The sequence below is a fragment of the Belonocnema kinseyi genome, chromosome 2, assembly GCF_010883055.1.
Source record: "Belonocnema kinseyi isolate 2016_QV_RU_SX_M_011 chromosome 2, B_treatae_v1, whole genome shotgun sequence".
Classification (NCBI taxonomy): Eukaryota; Metazoa; Arthropoda; class Insecta; order Hymenoptera; family Cynipidae; genus Belonocnema; species Belonocnema kinseyi.
The window spans coordinates 117,261,190-117,281,547 of record NC_046658.1 but is presented as its reverse complement, the minus strand read 5'-3'; the positions used below and the strand labels follow the sequence as shown (position 1 = coordinate 117,281,547).

Below are 20,358 nucleotides of genomic sequence, written 5' to 3'. Positions count from 1 at the left end.
GTTTTTAATCAAAAATGGAAGAATTACATTTTCAGTTGAAAATATTAATTTTTAACAGAACAAATTTTCAACTAAAATGATGAATCTTGAAGAACATTTATTTTTAAATCGGTTCAACATTCAATCAAGTAGTTTAATTTTCAACTAGAAAAGACGATTTTTTAACGAAGAACTTAAACCGAAACATATTTAAATTTTAAATAAAAAACAGTTGAATTCTACCAAAATTAACGAATTTTGAAAGCTTAAATTAAATCCTCAACTGAAGAAGTTTATTTTTTAAACAATTGGACTTTTAGTCAAAAAAGATTAAGTTTCAATCAAAATAGATGAATTTTTAAACAAAAAATTCAATTATTAGCAAAAAAAAAAGATGAAGTTTCCAACAAAATAGATGAATTTTCAAACAAAAAATACAAATTTTCAAACAAAAGGATGTTTTAACAAAATTGTTACACTTTCAAGCAAATAGTATAATTTTTAATTAACACATAATCGTCAGAGAAAGGCATCTGCAAAATATATAGACATAGAAATACAAGACAAATAAATTACTGACCGCAAACCTGCATTTTGAAATCTCATAATATCTAATTAAATTAATAAGCAGAATAAAAAAATAAAAGTAAAAAATGTTTAATTTATTATCCATGACAAATATTTAATCTTAAATTTTCAAGTTTATCTTGACTTCCAACCATTCAGTTAATTAAAAAAATATGAATTAAAACAATAGCAAATGGAAAAATATAAATAATTTTCTACATGGAAATTTACCACATGGATTTCATAAACAAATAATAACTGTTTGCTAATTTTCATCTGATTTATTCATATCTCACTTATGAATGATATTCAGTAATGATAATTAATAATAAGTAGTAACCATAATAATCATAATCGTACTGAAACATCAAGAATATTTCATATGACGCAGGCTTGATTCCCATATTTTTTTTCCTTTCTTTCCTAGATTAGAGATTTCTACAGATTAAAGAATTGTAAAAAGGTTATCTTTTCATTCAAACACCCACTCATTTTTCTTCTTTGTATTTGGATTTTTATTTCATCATTTTGTTTCGACACGCATATGAATATAATTAGGCGTACTCCATATTATTAACACACCTAAAAATGTTTCATCCTTGCATTCCCTTTCTCTCCCACTCTTTCGCCCGCTCACAATAATAATAATATTACATAATAACATTATAATCATTTCATCTTCGTCTCCTTAAATCGCAGTTACAACGTTATTATTACAAACGTGAAACTTTTTATATTTTTTGTAATTCTTTTTCTCCATTTTTCTTTTAATATTCACTAAGCATTTTCTACCATTGATTAAATGCTCTTAGTGCCGGAGCCTTTGGCGGTTGTTCGCACATCATGGATTTTCGCGGACTCCTCATTCTCTCTCCCCTTCGAGACTCTTAATATACAAATCTCTTGCTCACCCTCGAAAATTCCTACCAGCCCACTTTCCTTATCAGCCTTTCCGTTTCTTAATAATCACTTTTTTTCTGCTGACATGGCTCAACAACGACCGAGAAAAGGACCGCACTTTTCCCCCGTAGAAGTTTCGCCACAAACTCAAATATACTCAAAATCAAAGTTCATCTCAAAACATATTTCCGAAGCTTACAAATTTAATAGAACGGATTTAGACGGAACAATTGAAAGTTTTGCTCAACACTGGAATTTATTAAAAATTAATTTAAAAAGTAAGAAAAGGATTCGATGAAGTTGTGCTGGAGGCATAATGAGGATGAGCTCAGAGTTGACATTCTCATTCCTCTCTGGTACGTCGCATCTCTCCTTTACGCTCATTTATAATACTCATCTAAACAATGAAAGCAGCAAATTATCTGGAGAAAAAATAGTATTCAGACGGCGAGAGAACGGCGAGCACGATTAAATTTACAAGAAGAGGTCGCGAGATGTGCGTCGCCGATTCGAATCAGCGACGCGCATCTCGATTCAAATCAACGACGCACATCTCGATTCAAATCAACGACGCACATCTCGATTCAAACCAGCGACGCACATATCGATTCGGATCAGCGACGCACATCCCGCGCCCTCACTTTGTTAGACGCGCCAATCGCTTTCCCACATCGTCTTTCCTGAATTCGCCGATTCGGTGCACCGAACAATTCTATCTCCGATTTAAGTTTGAAAAAACGACCTTCTTACGCCAATAGTTACAGTGGACGTTAATCAAGAAAACAAAGAGATTGGAGAAAATCGGTTTGATCGGTGTGCCACCGAAAGGGCGTTTTGAGTTGCACTGTGAAATTGGCGTCAACTAAGATTTCTCATTCTTTAATATCCTTTTATTCTTATTACAGTAGTAGGTAGTAGTAGGTATTCTTTTTTTTTATTCGTTTTTATGTTTAAGCTTTTTTTATTTCTTTAATTCTGGTTCCGATAATCTAATAGACATCTAAAAATAACACCCATTTTTCATTATTATTTCATATTTTGTATTTTCTCCTTAGTTCTTCTGTTATCAATCAAATATTAATTAAAGATCCTTAAATGTTAGACTGGGCCATTGTTGCACGCCCGCGGACTTAAGAGCTCGCGAGTGACCAAAGAGCTAGTTAATTAAAATTTTTTTTTTCTCGAGGATAACGATCAGTTCTTTTTGTCGTAATTTAAATCCGGAGCGAGCTCTTGAATCCAGGTTGACCACAATTATGTACCGAGAATTACACTTACATTTATTCTAGCGGCTGGAGTAACACATTTTTTCATTCGTTTTTTTTTGTTTGTTTGTTTAATTTGCGTCAATACTGAATCAGTTCATATTGCTGCTGTGTGATCTGTGTGCCCCTTCCCCCTCTTTCTACCCAATTAATTGTTACGTTACTCGCAATTATTTTTTACATTTTACAAGTAAGCTAGTCGATTGCTTTTCGCCGGATCATACCTCGCACACTTTTCTCAACAAACTCTCAACAAATCTCACCTACCTAGCCTTGTTATTTCTACCTTAGGTTTCACTTGTTCTTTTTTAGTTGCCCTCCCGTCCCTGGTCTGTCTTCTCGTTTTGTTAATTTTAGTATCACATTTTCGGGAAAGCAAACTGGCCCGATGTACCGATTTATCTCTATTGGTCTCAAGGGCAAAGAGAAGCGGATTGCGCTCAGGTTCAACCACCCATCAAGGGATTCCAACAATTATTCAAGCAGATGGTGCCAATAGACAACTAAAATAATATCGTTAATTCGTTATTATTATTATTATTTGTACATATATTTTTTTAAATTTTACTCTTCATTCATACGAATTAATTAAATCCTTGAATTCGACCAGAAACAATTTTTTTCCGAAACAGAATTTATTTAAATTTAAAAATTCCCTGTTCTAAATGAGAATTTGAATTTTTTTTAATTTGCCATTTAAACTTAGAATTAGAATTCTTTTGAAAAATTCTAGTTCCAATTCAGAACTGGTTTAAATTAAAAAATTCCCTGTTCCAAATGAGAATTTTATTTTTTTTTAATTCGCCGTTTCAACTAAGAATTTGAAAATTCCCATTTCCATGTCAGATTTTTTTTTTAATTCGCCCTTTTAAATCAGAATTAGAAATCTTTTGAACAATTCCTTGAAGAAATGTTCAGTTCTAACTCATAATTTGTTGAAATTTAATAATTGACAAATATTCCTTGAAAAAAATGATTTAAAAAAAAAATTGTACTACAAATTTGGTTGGCTATATAGCTATTCTATTTTCTGACAGATTTACGTTTGTAACTTTTTTAATTTTTACTCATTTTTAGGAACATTTCAATTTACAACTATTCGATTTTTATTTCTAAAAATTCAATTTTTTAATATAGAAAATGGACAATTTATAATTTCAAACACTTCAAATAAAAATAATTTTCAATAAATTATTTGAAAATTTAAGAAAAACTCAAATTTTAAATGAAAAATTTTTTCGACACAAAATTGTAAACTGCAATACAGTTTTTAAAAACCTTAAAAACGCTGAAATAGCGAACAAAATTTAAAAAATGTTTAAACTGTAGCATCCAAATGTAAATGGGTGTCAAATGGAACTTTTGAAAAACGATACATTATAAACTAAAATTTTTAAAATTTTTTAAATTTGACAATTTAGAATCAAATTTTGAAAATTTGAAACTGTAACATCCACATTTAAATAATTAAAATTTTTTAAAGCGAACAATTTTAAACTAGAAGCATTTAGAACCTTAAAAATGACATAATATGAATTAAAAAAAAAAAGATTTGAAAACTGAAGCATCCAAATTTAAATAATTTTAAAATTAAAATCTTTTAAAGGGAAATTTTGTTAACTGTTAAATTTTACATGAAAAGAATTTGAAATCTTAAAATTACATAATTTCAAATGAAGTTAAATAATTTGAAAATAATTTTAATATTCAAATCTTTAAAAGCAAAAAATGTTTAACTGAAAGTATTTTGAACCTTGAAAACGACACAATTTTTAATTAAATTAGAAAATCTTCAAATTGCACGATCTAAATTTAAATAATTTTTAAATTAAAAAAATATTTAAGCTGAATGCATTTAGAACCTTAAAAATGACACAATTTGAAATTACGTTCAAAAAATTTCAAAATAAAGCATCCAAATTTAAGTACTTTTCAAATGAAAATGTTTTTGAATCAAGTAACCTAATCTAAATACTTTGAAATTAAATTTTTTTTAAATTTTCGAATTTAAAATAATAAACTTTAAAATCTTCTACTTTTATGAGAATTTCATGTCAAAGGTTTCTGAAGTTAAAATATTAAAAAGTAACTAGTTTCAACTTTGACGCATAAAATATTAAACATTTTTCAATTTTCAGTGTTTTTTAAATTTGAAATTGAAGCTTTAGCGCCAGGAATGGTTAAATTTCAAATCGAAATATTAAAAATTTAACAATTTCTAATTAAATTAATAAAATCATAAAATTCGAAAGATTAAAAATTTTAATTTGAAATAAAAATATTACAGATTTTACAAGATATAAAATATGCCAACACTTGACTATTTTAAAACTGAAACGATCAAAATTTTAAAATTGCCACTTTGAAAATTCGACATTATAACAATTTTTTTTGTTCCGTAATCTTGAAAGAATGAAGAATTTCAAATTAAAATGTCAAGTGTTGTATAAAGTTTTTAGAATCGCATTTTAAACTCATTTAACATTCAAAAATGGTGTAGCAATGAATAATAACTGCAAAATGCACAAAAATTTAAATTTTTAAAAGTACAAAAGAAAATAATTATAATTTACAAATATAATTTCGAATGAATTAGAAAATATTGTAGAACTGATTTTAAAAAAATGCAAACTCATGAATTTTCAATTCTGATCCTAAAAATTAGGACAATTTTACAATCTTTACTCGAATAAATCAATTTTTGTTTTAAATTACCTACCCTATTGACAAAATCTGCATTAAAAAATCGCAAGAAATTCCACTAAATGAAAAAAGACTCAAAAAAACTAAACGAAAACCACACGGAGTTCCAAAATTCATAAATTTCGGGCAAACCACGACTCATCCTCAAGGACCAGACGTTGCGCACGATCCGTCCTGAATCAGGTTCGAGGCCGAGTCGTGTCCTGGCAAAAATGAAAAAAAAACAGGATCTTAAAACCACGATTTCTCGGTCAATTTTTTAAAATCTTTTTTCCTTCACTGGGATCCCATCGAAGAGTGTCTTACTTTTGACTCTTACTTGTGGCATCTATTCACTCACGCATTCAAAACAATCGCTCTTCAGTTTTCAAAAGCGCATACACGTGGATATATCTAAATTGACTTTTTATCGATACCATTCGGCCAAGTAATCGCGCATTTGAAAAATGCAAAGAAAGAAGAAAAGAGCGCTTAAATATACACCGGGCGAATGTGCTCCCCTTTAATATAGAGTACATACATATCTCGCTAAGTTGTAGGGTATTAAAAACCAAAGCACATGTACATGTAGGTCCCGATTTCTAGAGGGAATCAAAGAAAATCTTACGAAGGTGCGTCCGTTTTATTTTTTTTCATGCATAACACGCGCAAAAGACATTCATCGTTATTTTTTGTTTTTTAACTACTAAAATTCTTAGCGTTAGCTTTAATTATGTTTACTTGTTTTGCATGAAATGGATTTTTTTATACTTTGAAAATTTTTAATGTAATTTTCTGTTTTTGGTTTGCTTTGTGGTGGCGGTTCTCATCGATTGCTAGCCCCTACATTCCACTTCCTTCGCCATGATGATCACTCAATCTAACTTCTGTCTTTGCATCTCGACGTTTCCTCAAAACAAATTACTTCCTTTAAGACAATTTATTTTACGTTTTCAAAGATTTTTTTTTTTTAATTTAGATCAAGAGAGCGGATTAGCGCAACATTTGAGAGAATTGCGCTTATTCGCTCTTTAGATAATAAACAAAGGTCAGCTGGTCTTTTTGAGAAAAGGATTTGAATTTTGCTTTTTCGAAAGTTTAATAAGTGCCCTGAATTTATTCTGGGGTCAAATCCCACGGGAGTATTAAGACATCTGCCGCGATAGTCGATCAATAACCAATATGGTTACGTTTCGTTGCCTATGAACGTAGAGTACATAGAAAGTTAATAATTTCATTGTTGATACAACAATGCACTGGTATATCACACGAGATATTAAAATATGCGGCGTGCCTTTCTGAAAATATTTCAATCGGCTTGGTCTGCGAGAGTGGGATTCGAAGTTTTCTAAAAAACAAAACTAATTTCAAAGAAAATCTGATTTAAATAAAATTCTGATTGAAACAAAAATCTTGTTCGATTATTTTCTGCAGCTGACTTTCGTTTGGAAAAGAGAATTTCGCAGAAAAGTCCGGATTACGTAATCTTAAATACTGATGAGATCATTTTATAAATAATTTTTAAGAAGCAATTTTCTGAAAACCATCGCGTCTTTCTTCATTGGCAACCCACCTTCAGAGATCACTCGTTACGTTTGTATGTCAGTCTATCTAGTCGTTAACTTAAATCTACTACGCAAACTTCGGTTCTTCATAATGCGCAAAATGCCATTACTTTTCAATTTTCTCTTGATCAGAATAAAGTTCTGCGATTAGATTTTAATCTACAAATATCGATCAACATTTATACGCATTCTGGGGTCTGTTCGTGTGTTTACGTTCCCGTTCTTTTCGATCCAATCTTTCAATTTCCTTATACATTCCCTCACCTCAGCTTTATTTTATCTTTTCGATTTATCTTTATCTTTTACTTTCTCATGCTCGGGCCTGCCAGCGATATTAAAAGTTTTAACGGTTGGAAGAAAATCACTTTATTTATTCATTTATTTTATTTTTACAGAAAAGCGTACGATAATTTTACTCTCAGTTCTTAAATTCAAACACTTTCCTAATTTTGGAGGAAAATATAATGTAATTAAATTAATTATATTTAAATTTAACGATTTTAATTTTAATTTTATCTGTTTCAAATTGTGCAATTTTAATTGTTTAGAATTTTAACTCTTTTCGAATATTTGAACCATCAAAATTCAAATTATCCAATTTTGAACTTTTGTGCTTCAAATTTTTAAAGTAACTTCTTCAATGTGTTGTAGCTCAATTTTAATATTTTTAAATTAAAATACACAATTCTAAATTAGATAGTTATTTGGATCAGAAATTTTTATGATTCTGAATGTATAAATATTTTATTATTTATGTTCGAACATACTCAGATTAAAATCCTTTAATTTGGAAAGGTTTTTGTTTAAAAATTTTAAGCTTAAATTTCAAAACATTAAATCTGGAACATTATTAATTTAAAAATTTCAAACGCTTTGTCAATTTATTTGATTTTCTTTTAAAGTTTAAAATGAAATTTTCAACTTCAAATTGTTTAAAATTGTGTAATTCTGAACACTTAAATTCGAAATTTGTCGCTTTAGAATATTTATTTAGTTAGAACTTACTCGGATTAAAATTTCTCAATTTTGAGGTTTTTTTCTTTGAAATTTTTTAAATTGAAGTTTCAATTTCAAAATATTAAATCTTGAACTTTTTTATTCGGAAATTTCAATTTCAAACGCTTTAAACGATACATTTATTTAATTTACTGAAAATGGTTAAAACTGAAAAATTTACAGCTCTTCACGCTTTAAATTTGTTACACAATTTCGAAAAATTTGAACCTGAATTTGTGTGATCTTGAATTTTTGAATTCGAGATTTTTCGTCTTCGAGTATTTTAATTTGTAATTTTGCAATTTTATGTACTTAGAATTGTAACAGTTTTGGAAAATTTAAAGCGAAAAATTTTAAATCATGAATTTTTAACTTTTGAGTTTCGAAATTGTAAAATTCTTCAATTCTGAATGTATAAATTTCTAATTATTTAAAGTTAAACTTACTCAGATTAAAATTCTTTAATTCGGAAACGTTTTGCTTTAAAATTTGAACTTTAAATTTGATTGGCATTTAATTTACTTTCAAAAGCTAAAACTGAAAAATGTTTAGCTCTTCAAGATTTAACTTAAAAAATTGTACAATTTCAAACAATTTAAAGTTAAAATTATGTGATTTTTATCACTGAAATTTAAAATATTTCGCCTCGGATTATTTTACTTCAGGGTTGTGCAATTTCAAGTACTCATAATTATAGCTGATTTTAAAATTTTAAATCCTCAAAACAAAAAATATCCAATCTTTTAAATTTTAAGTTGCAAATTTTTTGAATTTTTGCAAACTTTATGCGTGCCAGAAATTTTCTATTTCGAAAAGCTTAAATTCGCACATTTTTTTGTTCAAACTTATTTGGATTAAAATTCTTTAATTTCGAAGGTTTCGCCTCAAAAATGTTTTACTTGAAGTTTAAATTTCAAAATATTAAGTCTTAAATTTTTGTTTTTGTTTTAAATCTTAATTTTTGCTTTCGAATATTTTTATTTAGAGTTGTGCAATTTCAAGTACTTGTAATTGTAATTCGTTTTAAAATTTGAAAGTCACAAACTAAAAATTATCCAATTTTGAATTTTCAAATTTTGAATTTTAAAATGTTCCAATTTTTGAAAACATTATTTGTGCCAGAAATCTTCTGATTTTGAATTATCAAATTTTTTTAGTTCGAACTTACTCGGATGAAAATTCTGAATTTTTCAAAGGTTTTTGCTTAAAAGTTTTATAATTAAGAGTTTAGATTTCCAAAAATTAAATCATACACTTTTTTATTTAGAAATTTCATTTCCAACACTTTGAATGTTAAATGCTTTAAATTTATTATACAATTTCGAACAATTTGAAAATTGTAAAACTGTTAAACTTTAAATTGTCAAATCTTTTAATTTTTGAAAATTTTATGTGTGCGAGAAATTTTCTGATTCAAAATTAGTAAATTTAAATTGTAAATTTAAAAATATATAATCTTAAATTTTTTTATTAGAAAATTTCAGTTTCAAAGGCTTTAAATGTAAAATGTTTTATGTTTATTATATAATTTCGAATAATTTGAACAAAAATTGGTGTGACATTGAATATTTAAATTCGAACCTATTCGCTTTGGAATATTTTAATTTAGAGTTTTACAATTTCACGCACTTTTAATTGTAACTGGTTACAAAAATTTTAAAGCATCAAGCTTAAAATCATCCAATTTTGAATTTTTAGCATTGAAATTGCCAGATTTTTCAATTTTTGAAAACTTTACGTGTATAAGAAATTTTCTGATTCTGAAAGCTTAAATTTATAATTTTTTTATATTTCGAACATACTGAGGTTAAAAAATACTTTGATTTTAAAGAATTTTTCTTTGAAAATTGATTTAAATTATTGCAAAAGGTTAAAATTTCTCAACTTTTCTGGTTTTAACTTTATTATATAATATCGAGCAATTTGAACTTGAATTTGTGTAATTTTAAATATATGAATTCAAGTACTTATAATTTTAACTGATTAAAAAAGTTAAAACTTAAAAAAATTCAATTTTGAGCTTAAGTATTTTTAAATTGCCAAATTTTCCAACTTAGAATGTATAAATTTGTCATTCTTTTTATTTTAAATTAAAATGGTGAAACTTCTAACATTTCAACTTGGAATATTTCATAGAGGTTGAAAATTGGAACAAATGATTTAAAATTGTTACTTTTAAGGCTTGAATTAGAGAAAAATAATAAAAATAATCTTTTTTTAAATATTTACTGGCAGGCTTTCATACTCTTTCCCATTTATCATCGATTATGGAGCACTCAAAACCTAACTGTTCGGCATTTAGAACAGGTGACGTGATAAGGGACTTATAGAATTTGTACTCTTTGAATGTGTATGAGAGGATGCGACATTTCTTTACCATGCATGAATTACTTTAGAGTATCTTAAAATGTATCCATAGGAGCGCAAAAAGGGCAAATTGCCCTCTTTTCGTGTAAACTTTGTTTATTTTTTAAGCGCACACTTGAATAAGTGTGTAATTCTGTGTTAGGTGGTCTTAAAACTGTTTTTTTTCTAATTTTTTTTTTTTGTAATCGAGGGTGGAAGTTGCAACTATAATTAATAATTTTGGTCATTGATGGACCAGTAGACAGCAATTGTTTTTCATTTTCTCCATAATCTGAGTAATTGCCCTTTGTAAATGCCCATAATCGGCATCCCTATTCCGCTTAAACGCCCGAATTTGATGAATCACAACTTCTCAGATTCAGAAACTAAAACCATTCCAAACGCCCGGCAGCGTTTAATCAGTATCGAGAACTAAAATCTACGCAGCACGTATTTTATCATTTTTTTTTTCGTTTTAGTTAAAATGTTAATTAGAGACTCGTCTTATAATAATGGATCGCACTTCTTTTCTTAAATTTACCTACAGGCTGGTCGAATTTCTAATTCATTAAAATCATCCGGCAGTTGAAACTGACTGCAAACCTGAGTTTTCTTTTGTTTTTTCACAAGTGCGACTGACCCATTAAAGAAGGATCAAAAACCTGTTTCGATTGCTTTGAGCAATTAGGTTTCCGAATGATAAAATTAAAAATAAAATGATAGAAGCCTACACGAAATATATTAAATTATTGCGCTATTAATGCCACGAAATCAAGCGATAATGGCGAGCATGAAGAACATAAAATAATTTGGCTTATATACATAAAATAAAAAATAGGAATCCGAGCACGTCGCTTAAAGTTTGTAAAAACCTGGAAAATCAGGACACCGATAGAGGCAAAAATAGGGGAGATGTTCCGCTAAACGGTTCCTCTGCCTTTTTGGAATTCGCGTATCCTATCCTGCCTCTCTGCGGAATTTTGGAATCAAACCCAATCCGATTTTTAGCCGATCCACGCTTCGGCCTCACACCCGGTTCAGGCCAAATCGTGCGCATGTCTCGTCCACGAGCAGGTGCGAGGACGAGTCGTGGACTGGCCCGATTTTTTCCCTTCAAAGTCCATACTTCTTCCTAGATTCCTTTTCCGGCTCGCATTCATTCTTTGCTCTCTCTCGCTCGCTCTCATTCTCTCTTTTTTGATCGCTCGTACGCTCTTTTTTCTCACTTTCCATCATGCACGTTATTTTCCCTCCAGGCTCTCGTGAAATCTTGATTCGACGTCTTTTTTCTTTTTAAATATGTACAATACCTTTACATTGACATTCAATAATTTACACATAATGCATCGCAGAGGTCACCGCCGTATCTTCAGTTTTCTGCTTCTCATCTTACATACAATCTTATGTCTTAAAATCTGGGTTTTAGTACGATGTACAATAATAATAATAATAATAATAATAATAATAATAATAATATTAATCATTAATAATAAGAAGAAGAATAGTGTGACCTTCTCTCGCGTTTAAAAGGACATGCTTGCTGAAATTCTTATTCGCTGATTACATTATGTAGGTAGGGTACTTCTCCTCTTTCTTGCAATTTCAATTGCAATTTCAGTTTCTGATTCGTTCTGTGCGCAATACATTTTTCCTGACTTACTGAGGTCGCAAAAATTGCCATGCACGCATACACACACAGAGATGTGTGCACAAGATCCTTATCCAGTGCTCTTATTGAGTCTACAAAAACATGTGTGTATGCGTGCACAATTGTACAATGGTGTGTGTGTATATATAATATAGATTTCTTTTCTTTTTTTTTTAATTCGTCGTCCTTCCGATAATCGCGAATAGCGTTGAAAATGCCAACTACTCGTTTCTTCTTCTTCGATCTCTCCTTCAGGTGCTTTCTTTTCAACTCTTGCCACCTCCGCGACGCCTCTTTGTCTGCAAAGTTAAATGAGGAACATCATTATTTTTTTTTTACTAGAAAATAATCGAAATCTGCAAAAAGCAGGGTGGACGTTTTCATGAAAGAAAAAAGTCTTGCCCATTTCCCGGGGGTTTTTCAGTTTGCAAACACTTTTCACGGTCAATTAAATTTATGAAATCAAACTTTTATAAACTGAATTTTAAAGGGTTTTAAATAAAAAAATTTGTATTCAAATGGTCGATAAATTAAACGTATAAAATAGAGGCTACTAACACTTGTCATCTGAACAATTTTTAATTAAATACAGTGAAAGTGCCAAATAAAATTGTTTTAACTTTTACAAATTATTGAGTTCAAAGATTCAGATTTAATCCCTAAAATGTACATCGAGGTCACAATTTTCAATGCTTTTAATTGAAGAATCAATCAATGAATTATAATTTTTCGAAATTATATCATTTTAGGCAATTTTAAGCTAGAACAAAATTGCAAGATTACATTTTTTTATAAACTGAACACTTCTTAAATTTAAAGTTAAATTATTTTAATTTTAAATAATTTAAAACCCCTTGATATGCCTAAGGATTTTATTCCTAAGCCTTGAAATATTTACATGTTGTTTTACATTTTTTTTTTTCGAAATTTAAATTATCTTTTAAATTTTGTCAAAAATTCTAAACATCTTTTAAAATTATTCGAATTTTTCCTATTTTTTTTTAATTCTGCAAAATAAAAAAAATCTTGAGTCTTCACACTCATTTTTTATAAATTTTAAAATCTTTATATCAATATTTAAAAACATTGTCTTAAAAATAATTTTTCAAAATGAAGAAAAATTTTCAATTTTCCTAGGAAATATTTTTTATTTGCCTGAAGCTTTCTTAAAAGGCTTCTAAATTTCTTATTTAAAATCTGGCACGATCCATATTTGGTCTTTAATTAGGCCGTGGATTAATTGCACTAAAATTTTGGTACGAATAGCCCAAGTTTGTCAATACACATAGACACATAGACTCATTGAGTTCAAAGATTCAGATTCGATCCCAAAAATATAAATCCAGTTTACAATTCTTAACGCTCTTAATTGAAGAATCAACCAATGAATTACATTTTTTTCGAAATTAAATCATTTTAAGCAAATTTAAGCTAGAAAAAAAATTGAAACATTAGATTGTTTATAAAGTGAACACTTCTTAAATTTAAAGTTAAATTATTTTAATTTTAAATAATTTAAAATCCCTTGATATGCCTCAAGATTTTGAAACATTTACATCATGTTTTACATTTTTTTTTAATTTTAAATTATCTCTTTAATTTTGTCAGAACATCTAAATATCTTTTTAAGTGATTCGAATTTTTCCTACTTTTTTCAAATTTTGTAAAATAAAAAAAAATTCCTTAAAATCATCAAAATTCATTTTTGGTTATCTTATAAATCTTCATATAAATCTGTTTGAATATTCTCTTAAAAGTAATTTTTCAAATTGAAGAATCATTGTCAATTTTTCACAATTTATATTTGGTTTTTAATTACGCTGTGGAATATTTGCACTAAAATTTTGGTATGAATAGCCGAATTTTATCGGTACACATAGACCCTTTAAATGATTTCAAACCAATTAAAAATTTTAAATCAATTTTGAATTTTTGAAAATTTCTAAATATTTCTTTAACTTACTGGATTTTTTCTTAGCATAATAGAAGCTCAATTGTTATTTATATACCAAAATTCAACAATTTGACTGACCAATGACATTTTTTAAACAGAATAATTAATAACCATTTAAATTAAATGGTTTCAAAATTGAATATTTTAAACTAAAATAATATTTGAAAGTTACTACAGGGCTTTAAATATGAAAATGTTATTTTAAAGTTATTATAAAATTTAGAATAGTTTAGAAACTTTCAATCGGGCGTTGACATCGGTTTAACTAATAAAATTTTCCAATTGAAACAGTTGAATTTCTAACGTTAAAATCTAAAAAACCTAAAATTGTGAACTGATTTCGAATCGTCGCGTGAAATCAATTATTATTCATTTTTTAAGTCTTGAACTACAATTTAATTTATTAAAACCGTCTAAAGAGAAAAAAATTGTCTACCAAACTGTTGAATTAAAAAAAAAATTTAACTAAAAGAGACAAATTTCCAACCAAAAACGATGAATTCTCAACAAAAAATATGAAATTTAGTATTCTAACAAAAAATATTTTTATTTTAAATTAAAAAAAAGTTGAATTTAACCAAAAAGACGAATTTTCAACCAAATAGTTAAATTTGCAACTAAGAAATATTTTCCTGTTAAGAGGGAAACAATTCAACTAGCCAGTTTAATTTTTTATCAGAAAGTTTAAATTTCAACCAAGATGATTGATTTTTGACTAAAAAGGGCAAATGTTCAATACAAATAATTAATTTTCAATTATTTACTATTTAATCTAGGAAAAAATAAGCAAATATGTAAAAATTAAATTATTTTTAAGAAACGGCAGGAATTTCACCCAAAAAAAAAAATTTTCAAGTAATAGTAATTGATTTAAAATTAAAATAACCGTCAAAGCTAGTTTTTCATTTAAGAATTATATTTGAAAAGTATTTAATAGTTGGAAAATATTCTAAAATAGAATACAACAAAGTTAAAAAGTGTTAAATACTTATATTGCTAATATGCTTCAAAGTAAAAAATTATAGCACAAGAGTTTAGTTTAATAAAGTTCTCAATATTCATATAAATAATGCAACAATATCACGGGAAGACTTTAGCGATTTTTTTCATTTTAATTTTAATGATTCGATTTTTAAACTTCCATTTCTGATCATTTTTAACCTATAGCATAAAATTTCTGAAGTAACTTTATGAATTGTTTGAGATTACTAATTATGTTAGGGCAATTTTTGGATTTTGATTTCAAATTATTTCATTCATTAAGAAGAAATGAGTATTTTTGATTAAAATTAAATATTCCATTACAGATATAAATACAAATTCTTTAACATCACATATGTTCTTGATGCAGTAAAATTGTTTGAATATTAATTACATCAATATTTGGACTTTTGCCAAAAACTGTAGCTGCGGATGGAATCATGAAAGTTTGATAAATACAAATGCAATTTGTGTTCAGAATAAAATATCACGTTTTAAAAGCATCTCTACTGGTCCAAAATTGGATCTATCTGAGAGCTAATGTTCAAAGCAAAATTAATTATTCGAACGAAAAGCTGCCGAAATGACCAATCCAAAGGTTGCACAGCAAAATAAATCAACTTAAACTTGCTCGAAAATGAAATTATGCAGAAAATTATAAATAAATCAAATAGCAATATACATCCTCCTCACGGGTTTTTTATAACTCGTATCTTCGATCAGGTAAAAAAAAACCCCAAAAGCATAAAAAGATATTAATTAATTCGAGGAATTTAAGGGAATTGAATTCAAAGGGAATTCAAAAGAAATTCAAAAAGATTTGATGAAATGCCGCAAAAATGCTAGATAAATTTAAAAAATGACAAGATGAATCAAACAGAAACTAGGAAAAATTAAAAAAATTAATTGAATTAAGTAGAATTAAGAGAATTTGGAAGAATTTAAGTGACAGAAAAAACTGAAGAGAGTTACAAAGAATCAAGTTTTTTTAATGAATCAAATGATTTTGAGAGTCTTTAGAATCCCTTGAAACTTTTTTAAATTCCTAAAAATATTTTGAAATCTTTTAACATGCCCTAAAATAATTAAAATCCTTTATAATGTCTACAAAATACTGAAATATGTTAAAAAGTCCTAGGAATAATTTATAACGCCGGAAATATTGCAAATCCTTTGAAATATCTTGAAATCTCTCAAACAATTGTAAAGCTCATAAAAAGCCTTGAAAATTTTTTAAATATTGAAAAATCTTAAAAATATTTTAGAATTACTTCCAATCATTGAAATTTATTAAAAATGTGCTTAGATATTTCGAATCCTTTAAAATATTTTGAAATAATTTGAAATTCTTTAAATCGTTTAAAAATTCTTTAGAATTTTGAAAAATATCCTAAAATATTTCAAATTCTCTCAAATCTCTGGTAATACTATGAAATATTGAATATCTTTGAAATCCTACAAAAACCTTCAATTTCCGTGAAAAAATTTGTTAAAATCCGTAAGAATTTTTATTAAATTCCTTTATATCATTGAAATATTTGGAAATTCTATAAAATCCTTTGGAATTACTCTCTTAAAATGTCATAAAGTCTCATAGGTCCTATATAATCGTTCATATATTTTAAAATGTTAGTAAATTTTTAAAAAACACATTAAACTTTCCATAAATCCATTTTACCTATTCACGCTTTTTTTGCAAAAACTAGTGATCTCATCGAGCAAGTGTCAGGACAACTTTCATTCCTCTTCTTCACCTCTACAATAATGCAAAAGAAAATTTTTTTTAAATATTGAACCGTAATTCAATAATTAATTGATAATGAAAATTTAATTAATCGCTTATATCTTGAGAACGCCATAAATGCCAGGGGGTTATCACGCAGGTTCGGAATCAGGAGATTAGCCTGAACAAGAATCATTAACAACATTGCATATCAAACGCCAATCCGACGAAAGTGGGTATGGTGTCCGGACTACTACTCTTTTATGTAGGCGGGCGACGTCTACTTTATTTTTTTTCAAAATACCTGACTTTTCCCTGGCTAAAGAAATTCCTTAAATTTTCGCTGATTTTCAAGTTTACTCTAACCTGAGGCCACCCTGTGACCCACACTTTAATTATTACTTCCGAGACAATGCTGAGATTTCAATGCCTACAACTAAAATAAATAATTGCCCATGTTTGCCTCCCTTGTTTTCCTTTCCACTCGATTTTATACTTTTTCTCCCTATCTGTTTTGCTCATCTTACGTGCTCAAGTGACAAACGGCGGAAAATCTAAGAAAAAAAAATAGAGCTTGGTATATATTTGCAAATGAGGATCATCTCATACTCTTGGTTGCACCCTCTTTCATCTGCTTGACCCTACTCTTCAGACTTGCTCTCTCGCGGATATAACAACAGGGAGTTAGTTATACGCGCTCTCGACGGGATCGCACGAATTTCCTATCTGTTCGAAGATCGAGGCTCTATTCTTTCTTCGCTCGATAAGTCGTACGTTAACCCTGCTGAGGAGTTCCGCGCACAAAAACCATCCCTCGTTCATCCATCCTCGTTTCCATCCGGTACAAAAAAAATCGCCCTAGAACGAGCCGGCGGCGCGCTTCACCGTGTAGCGTAAATAACGTTCTTACGGGTCAAAGAAAATCGACGATTTTCAATCAAATGTTATATATATGGAGCTGCTATTGCTACCGCTGCTGTTACTGCATCTAAGTGGTCCCCTTAACTGTTTTTACTTTTCCTGACTTGTTTCATAATTTTCTATATTAAGTAACTTTTTTAAATTTATTTAGGGAGTGTTCACATATTACGTAACGTTATTTTAGGCTCCCCCCTCCCCACCCTTATGTAACTTCGCCGCAGTTACGTAACATTTTTTGTTTTATATTTAAAAATATAATAGACGTTTTATAAATGAAAGAAGGGTTTCGCACAAGTACTGAAATTAGTTACAAGAAAAGAAGTATTATTAGTTTGTTATCAAACTTGTATAAATATAAATTTCATAAGATTCGTGAAAAAATTAGGAAAGATTTTTGAAGGTTTCAGATGTGTAAAAAAATTTATATAAAAGATTTTTTAAAATTTACTCTAAAGGGTTTTACTAAATATTAAGAAAACTTCAAGCCTTTTTAAACAATATTCAGGACTTTTAGAGGTTTAGAAGAAATAAAACATATTTGATACACTTTCGGAAATGCTTCCAAGTTTTTAAATATTTTAAATCTATTCAAAAATCAAAACCTCTTGAACTCCTCAAAAATATTCGTATCTGATTCGAATTTTTCTTAAAATTTTGAAGTCATTCAAAATTAAAAAATGGCCTTTGAATCTTCCAAATTTTCCTATGAATTTCAAGTAAATTTGTTTATTTACTTAAAACCTTTCCAAATTCTTTTAAAGTTTTTTAAGTTTTGGTTTGAAATCCTTAAAAAAAATTGTGCATTTTTTAAAACCTTTTACAGTTTATAATCCTTTTTCAATTTCTTCAAATCTTCTGACTCTTGAATTTACTCGATTTACTTATTTTTTCTATTTTTTAATCTTACTAAATTGAAACATTGTGCTTCAAAATCGACTACTCTTCTTAAAAATTTAAGGAAATAGTTTCAAATTTGTTCAATTCTTTCTTAAAATTTATCTTCAAAAATAAAAAAATTTTTTTTATATTTTTGCAAAATTTTCAGTTACTTTGAAATAGGCTTACAAGAATTCAAGGTAATTCAAAAGAATTTGATGAAATGCTTACGAATTCTGGGTAAGGTTAAAAAATTTAAAAATAATTGACAAAAAATGTTAATTCATTGAATTAAATAGAATGGAGTGAATTTAAAAGATTTAAGTTAAAAGAATTCAAGGTGAATTAAACAAAAATCAAATGTTTTGAAATCTTTAAAACCCCTGCTAATTTCTAACACAAGAAGTGAATAATAACTACAAAACAATTCAAGTTTAATTCAAAAGAATCCAAATAAATTTAAACAATTTAACAACATTTTTAAAATCGATTGATTACAATAAATTTTTTAGTGAATTCATAATAATTTGAAGAAAATTAGAAGAAATAAATGAAATACATAAAAAAGTAAGCTGAATTTAAAAATCAATCAAGTTAATTGAAAACAATTCAAAAATATGAAACAATTAATTGAATTGTGTAGAATTGAGTGCATATAGAAGAATGCAAAAGAATTGAATAGAACTTCGGATAAATTATTATGAATTGAAAGCGAATTCCAAATAAACTGCACAAAATATTTGAAAATCTCTTCAAAACTTCGGAACTCTACAAAATCCCTCACGTCTTGTGAAAAATTCTTTGAAATAAATTAGAATATTAAAATTTCTTAAAATTATTAAAATCCTTGGAAATCCCTTCGAATGGTTTTAGTCTCTTGAAAATGCATTTGAATCTTTTAAAATACGCTAAAATATTTCAGTCGTGAAAATCCCTTTAAACTATTGAAATAAATAAAAAAATTCTGGAAATCTTTTAGAATTTTCTCCAATATTTTAAATCTTTTGAAATCATCGGAAATTTTTTACAATTGTTAAAAATGCCAAGGAATTTGAACAAAAAACTTTAAAATATTTCAAATCCTTTAATAATTTTATCAACTGATCCATCTGATCATTCGAATACAAGCTTTTAAAAATTACCTTATAAAATAGCGTGGAATCTTTTAAAATATCTTAAAAACTTATAAGTCCTGTGAAATCGTTCCATGTTTTTTGCAATTCTAGAAACTTCTTTATCCTAAAATATTTCAAACGCTTTAAAACTGTTTCCATATCCATATCTTGCAGGCCTCACATACCATTCCAATATCCCCTATTTCAGTTTAGGTCCCTAAAGGGAAAAGGGAAAAAAATTATAATAAGATCGAAGATTTCAAGACTCACTTTTTTCAACAAATTAATTTATCGCTTAATCACTATTCATTTTAGCTTTATGCCTATTTCTGAATTGACTTGAATTATTTTGACATTTTTTATGCTATTTTTAAAGATATCGAAATTTTTTTTATAGATTTATATAATTTGAAGGAATTTGTAAGATTTTAGGATATTTTTACAACTTCTAGGGCATTTTCAGGAGCTTTTAATTTGAAATATTTTAGACAGTTTTAAAGCGTTTGAAATATTTTAGAATAAAGAAGTTTCTAGAATTGCAAAAAACATGGAACGATTTTTAGTGGATTTTAAAGAATTTATTCACAAGAAGTGAAGTACTTTGTAGGGGTTTAAAGATTTAAAGGGATTTGGAATTCACCTTGAACCCTTATTAATTTCTCCTAAATTCGTTGGAATTCTCTTACATTTTACGAAGTTCCTTGCATTTTTGAATTGACTTGGATTCTTCTGAATCTACTCAATTCTACTCAATTCAATGGATTATTATTTAATTTTTAAAAGCTTGTATTCGAATGATCAGATGGATCAGTTGATAAAATTATTAAAGGATTTGAAATA

At 27.7% G+C, this 20,358-nt stretch overlaps 1 protein-coding gene across 2 annotated transcripts in view; it reads right to left on the bottom strand.

Annotated features, from left to right (window-relative positions):
* Window positions 1–10,913: 10,913 nt before the first annotated feature.
* Window positions 10,914–20,358, bottom strand: part of LOC117167030 (max dimerization protein 1-like) — a 453,587-nt gene continuing 444,142 nt past the window's right edge. For both annotated transcript variants that reach the window (XM_033351586.1, XM_033351587.1), the window contains exon 8: window positions 10,914–12,247. The gene's annotated coding sequence lies outside the window, so the exon portion shown is untranslated. The remainder of the gene's footprint in view (window positions 12,248–20,358) is intronic.